The following is a 6,211-nucleotide window of genomic DNA, read 5'->3' as shown; positions in this document are numbered from 1 at the left end:
TTCATTATATATAATAATTAGCCAGTTGCCTCATAAATGTGTAAAAGACATCTCAAGTAATGAAAACTAAGCTTCTGATTCTGCTATCCTCCCTCCCCCAAAACAGCTCCCAATCTTCATCCTCAGTGAATGGCAACTGTATTCATAGTTATGCAAGCCAATGATCTTGGAATGGTCCTGGTCTCCTGTTGTATTGGTCCTATAGAATCCACTTGCTTCTCACAGCTTCCACTACTCTCAATTTTATGCTTGGATTATTATTTTTTTTAATGTTTATTTCATTTTTTTGAAAGAGTGTGAGCAGGGGGAGAGAGGGGGACAGAGGATCTGAAGCGGGATCTGTTGACAGCAGAGAGCCCAAAGCGGGGCTCAAACGCACCAACCCGAGACCATGACCAGAGCCAAAATCAAGAGTCAGACGCTTAACCGACTGAGCCACCCAGGTGTCCCTATGCTTGGATTATCTTAGTAGCTTCCTGCTTTCTTTCTTGCTTCCACTCTGTCCCCCTTTGGTCTCATCACGTAGGAATAAGCAGCAAACTATCTAGTACTAGAGTGGCAGGTACTGTAGTGATCATCAGAAAGGTTATTATTATTCTCTTGGTTAAAAACCATCCCTTGGCTTTCCATATCAGAGTAAAATGCCTTACAAAATCTGCCCCACTCCATAACCTCTGTGATCTCTTTACCTCACTCATTCAACTCCAGAATCCTAACCCCTTTTGTTTCTTGAACATACCAAAGATAATTACACCTCAAGCCCTCTGGACTTGATACTTTCTGCCTGGATTGTTCTTAATCCAGATATAGGATTTGTTCCCTGCATACCCTTCAGATTTTTATTCAAATATGACTTCAGTAAACCTTCCTGACCACCCTATTCAATTCTGAAGACTGTTGGGCACTCTTGATTTCCCGGATCATCTTTTTCCACAGTACTTCTACTAGTTCACTTATGTTTATAGCTTATCATCTGACTCCCTCTGCTAAAATACAAACTTAAAGACAAGAATCCTTGAGACACCTGGGTGGTTCAGTCCATTAAGTATCTGACTTTCGATTTCAGCTTAGGTCATGATCCCATGGTCATGGGATCAAGCCCCACATCAGGCTCCATGCTTGGGATTCTCTCCCCACACCCCGCTCTACCCCTACCCCACTCACATGTGTGCTCTTTTTCTCAAAATAAGTAAACTGAAAATAAAATCTTAAAATAAAATCTTAAAATAAAAATTTTAAATACAATACAATACAATACAATACAATACAATACAATACAATACAATACAATAGGGGCACCAGGCTGGCCCAGCCAGTTGAGTGTTGATTCTTAATTTCAGCTTAGGTCATGATCCCAGGGTTGTGGGATCAAGCCCCACATTGGCCTCAGTGCTTGGGATTCTTTCCCTCTCTGCCCCTCCTCAGCTCATGTTCTGTCTCTCTCTCTCAAAATAAATAAACACTTAGAGAGGAATCATTGTCATTGATATATATCATAAATGCCCACAATAGCACCTGGCACACTTAAATATCTGTTGAGCTAGAGAATGAGTATTTTTCAGCAGTGGATCTTGCAGGCCTCAGAACCCGCTGGTCTGTTTTCCACCTAGAGAATGGAAAAGCCTTAAGGCTTTGTGTGTCACATTGTTTTTTTATCTCCAGGACCTAGGATAGTACCAAATAAAGGCTCAATAAATGATAAATGAGTAAGACCTGACAGGACTCATTTTCTCATTCTATCAGTAAGCCTGTATTTTTCCCTTTCTTCAAAATGAGGCTCTAAACCTTACTGACCATTAAACCACAGCTTCTGAAAAGCATGTATGTGGGCAAAGTATAGTTTGGAAAAAAACCTGTCCAATATTATGGCACAGTTTCATGTATGGGAAATAAACTATTCTGTTATATCAGATTACAAACTACAGAAAATGAAATTCCAAGATGTCTTCTTAGATGACAGGCTCACTAGAAAATGCAGTTATTCTTTAGGTTATTAAAATTTCCCAGGGAACATAAGACTTTTGTATTAAAAGGCTGGCTTCAAAGAACTTTGAGAAATATATACTAAGACCCACCTTCCCTGATGGTGCAGCATGACATAATGGAATAAAGCTTAGTTTTGGGTAACAAATTGAGGGAGCCCTAACATGTTGCTCAAGTTATTCATGCCTCAGCTTCCCCCATTGTATCTTTTTTCATATTTTTAAATTCTAGTTAACATGGTATAATATTGGTTTTAGAATTTAGTGATTCATCATTTACATATAACACCCAGTGCTCATCATAGCAAGTGCCCTCCTTAATACCCATCACCCATTTAACCCATACCCCACCCACCTCCTTTTATCAACCCTGTTTGTTCTCTATCATTAAGAGTCTCTTGTGGTTTACTTCCCTCTTTTTTCCTTTCCCATATGTTCATCCATTTTGTTTCTTAAGTCCCACATGAGTGAAATCATATTATGTTTGTCTTTCTCTGATGGACTTACTTTGCTTAGCATAGTACACTCTAGCTCCATCCACATTGTTGCAAATGGCAAGTTTGCATTCTTTTTGATGGCTGAGTAATATTCCATTGTATATACCACATCTTCTTTATCATCAGTCAATGGACATTTGGGCTCTTTCTATAGTTTGGCTATTGTTGATAATGCTGCTGTAAACATCGACATGCATATACACCTTCGAATCTGTATTTTGGGTAAATACCTAGTAGCACAACTGCTGGTTCATAAGGCAGTTCTATTTTCAACTTTTTGAGGAGTCTCCATACTGTTTTCCAGAGTGGCTGGCTGCACCAGTTTGCATTCCCAATAGTGTAAGAGGGTTCCCTTTTCCCTGCATCTCACCAACATCTGTTGTTTTCTGTGTTAATTTTAGCCATTCTGATGGGTGAGGTGGTATCTCATCGTGGTTTTGTAGTTCCCTGATGATGAATGATGTTGAGCATCTTTTCATGTGCCTGTTAGCTATCTGTAGGTCTTCTTTGGAAAAATGTCTATTCATGTCTTCTGCTCATTTCTTCACTGGATTGTTCTTTGGGTGTTAAGTTTGATAAATTCTTTGTAGATTTTAGATACTAACCCTTTGTCATTATGTGTCATTTGTAAATATCTTCTCCCATTCTATAGGTTGCCTTTTAGTTTTGTTGTTTCGTTTGCTGTGCAGAAGTGTTTTATCTTGATGAAGTCCCAATAGTTCATTTTTACTTTTGTTTCCCTTGCCTCCAGAGATGTTTCTAGTAAGAAGTTGCTGTGACCAAGGTCAAAGAGGTTGTTGCCTGTGTTCTCCTTTGGGATTCTGGTGGTTTCCTGTCTCACATTTAGCTCTTTCATCCATTTTGAGTTTATTTTTGTGTATGGTGTAAAAAAGTGGTCCAGTTTCATTCTTCTGAATGTTGCTGTCCAGTTTTCCCAACCACCGTTTGTTGAAGAGACTGTCTTCTTTCCACTGGATATTCATTCTTGCTTTGTTGAAGATTAGTTGACCATATAGTTGTGGGTCCATTTCTTTCCTCATCGTATCTACAGCACCTAATACCAATGTCTCACAGAATATTCAAAGTCTGAATAGGTTAATGATTCCAACTCTGCAGAGTTGTAAGTTTATTCTGTTTGAGTGCTTTTAACAGTCTGGGTTCAATTCCCCAGAGGGAAATATTTTTCTAGGAACTGATTTTATTTCTAATGTTTGGAATTAGATGGGTTCAAATCCTTAGTCTCCCAGGTACTAGGTGTGATTCCTTCAGGTGATTGAGAATAGGAATCTCTATGTAAAAAGAATATTGTGAGGATTAAATATAATGTGTAAAACAATCATTGTGGTACTGGCATAAGGACACATATAAGGACAGCCATATAGACCCACAGACAGAATAGACAGTCAAGAAAAAACCTCACATATATGGACTGGTGGATTTTTAACAAGGGTGCCAAGACTATTCAATGGGGAAAGGGCAGTCTGTTCAATAAATGGTACAGAAAAAACTGGGTATCCATATGCACAGAATAAAGTTGGGCCCCTTCTTCACATCATATTAAAAAACCAACACAAAATGGATCAAAGATCTAAAGTTACAGACAGAAACTATAAAACTCTTAGAAGAAAACATTGGGGAAAATCTTCAAGACATTGAATTTGGCAATGATTTCTTGGCTATGATATCAAAAACACACGCAACAACAAAAAATAGATAAATCGGACTTCATCAAAATGTAAAACTTTTGTGCATCAAAGGACACTATCAAGAGAGCGGAAAGACAACCCACAGAATGGGAGAAAACACTTAGGAGTCATATATCTGGTAAGTGATTAATATCCAGAGTATATATGAAGAACTCTTTAACTCAACAACTACAAAAAGCAAACAGATTCAAAAATGGGTAAAGGACTTGAATACACATTTCTGCAAAGAAGATCTACAAATGGCCAATAAACACATGAAAAGATGTTCAACATCATTAGTCATCACAGAAAAGCAAATCCAAACCCACAAGTAAAAAAAAAAAATCCATAATGAGGTATCACCTCAGACCCATTAGAAGGACTACTAGCAAAAAAATTTAAAAAACAAACCAGAAAATAACAAGTGTTGGTGAGGATATAAAGAATTTGGAATGCTGGAGTGCCTGCCTGGCTCAGTTGGTAGAGCCTGCGACTCTTGATCTTGGGCTTGTAAGTTCATGCCTCACCCTGGGTGTGGCTTGAAATCTTAAGGGGCGCCTGGGTGGCTCAGTCAGTTAAGCGTCCAACTTCGGATCAGATCATGATCTCACAGTTTGTGAGCTCGAGCCCCACTCTAGGCTCCACACTCTGCACTCTCTCTCTCCTTCTGCCCCTCGCGTGCTCTCTTTCAAAAAAAATCTTAAAAAATGTATTTACTGAGCATTTCAATGCTGGGCATTATACTGGGGCACTGGGAATATACTGATTCAAAAACAACAACAAAGTTACCCCCAGGTAACTGAAAATATAATGGAGGGAGAAAGGCAAATAAGCGATAAATCACAACAAATTATAGAAATAAACTATTACAGGGGCGCCTGGGTGGCGCAGTCGGTTAAGCGTCCGACTTCAGCCAGGTCACGATCTCGCGGTCCGTGAGTTCGAGCCCCGCGTCAGGCTCTGGGCTGATGGCTCAGAGCCTGGAGCCTGTTTCCGATTCTGTGTCTCCCTCTCTCTCTGCCCCTGCCCCGTTCATGCTCTGTCTCTCTCTGTCCCAAAAATAAATAAATGTTGAAAAAAAAATTAAAAAAAATAAAATAAAATAAACTATTACAATAGTAAGCTTATAAAGATAAATTCAGGAGAAGAAAAGTTGGTAAAGAGATCAGGTTAGTTATCTCGGAGAACTGAGAGCTGCTAAATAGGCAGAGGGAGAAAACAGGACATCCCAGAAGTGCATTTGAGGGCATCAAGTGCCTAATCTGAAAAGCATGACTCAGTCACGAAGGGCCTTAAATGCCATGCTAGTAGTTTGGATTTTATCTTGAAAACAGTGGGAACCAATTACCTACTTAAGCAGGAAAGTGAAATGATCAAGGCTGCATTTTTGAAGAATCATTCTGACCTAAGGGTGGAGGGACTGAAGGCCAGGTGACACTGATGCAAAATGGTTAAATGACTGTTGTAATTCAGAAGAGTTATAACAGTAGCTGGGACTAGGGTTGTGGCACTTAGTCCTCAAAACAGGGATTAAGTAGATGTAGCAATGGTTGAGTGTGGAGGAGGAATCAATGATCAGGCTTCTGTCTGGCACAACCGAGGGATTACTGCTAACGTTTACTATGTGCCAGATACCATGCTGAGTACTTAAAATTAATGATCTCATTAAATTCTCACCAAAAACCTGTATATTCAATTATTCTCATTTTACAGGGAAAACTAGATTTTATGTTAAATAACTTGCCAAGGTCATGATCAAATCCAGATCTAAGTAAAAAACTACTTATGTAAGATAACTGGCACAGAGTGGAAGCTCCAACATTTTCCTTTCAATTACTTACATTGAACACATCACTCCATTATTACTTTACCTTGTCAATATTCAGTGTTACTATTCCTCAATGTTTGCAGCCAACAGATAGGGAAACTCTCACTTCATACTTAGTGCACTTCTAAAAGCATTAAAGTACAATGTTAGAGTTACACAACAGAGTCCCAGTTTTAAATGGGTACCTGTTTCCAGAGCACTAAACATTTTATGATTCTT

This window comes from Puma concolor, chromosome C1 (assembly GCF_028749965.1).
Source record: "Puma concolor isolate L17-30 chromosome C1, mPumCon1.1.hap2, whole genome shotgun sequence".
In the NCBI taxonomy this organism is placed as follows: Eukaryota; Metazoa; Chordata; class Mammalia; order Carnivora; family Felidae; genus Puma; species Puma concolor.
The sequence above is the reverse complement of the archived record's forward strand: the minus strand, read 5'-3'. Positions refer to the sequence as shown.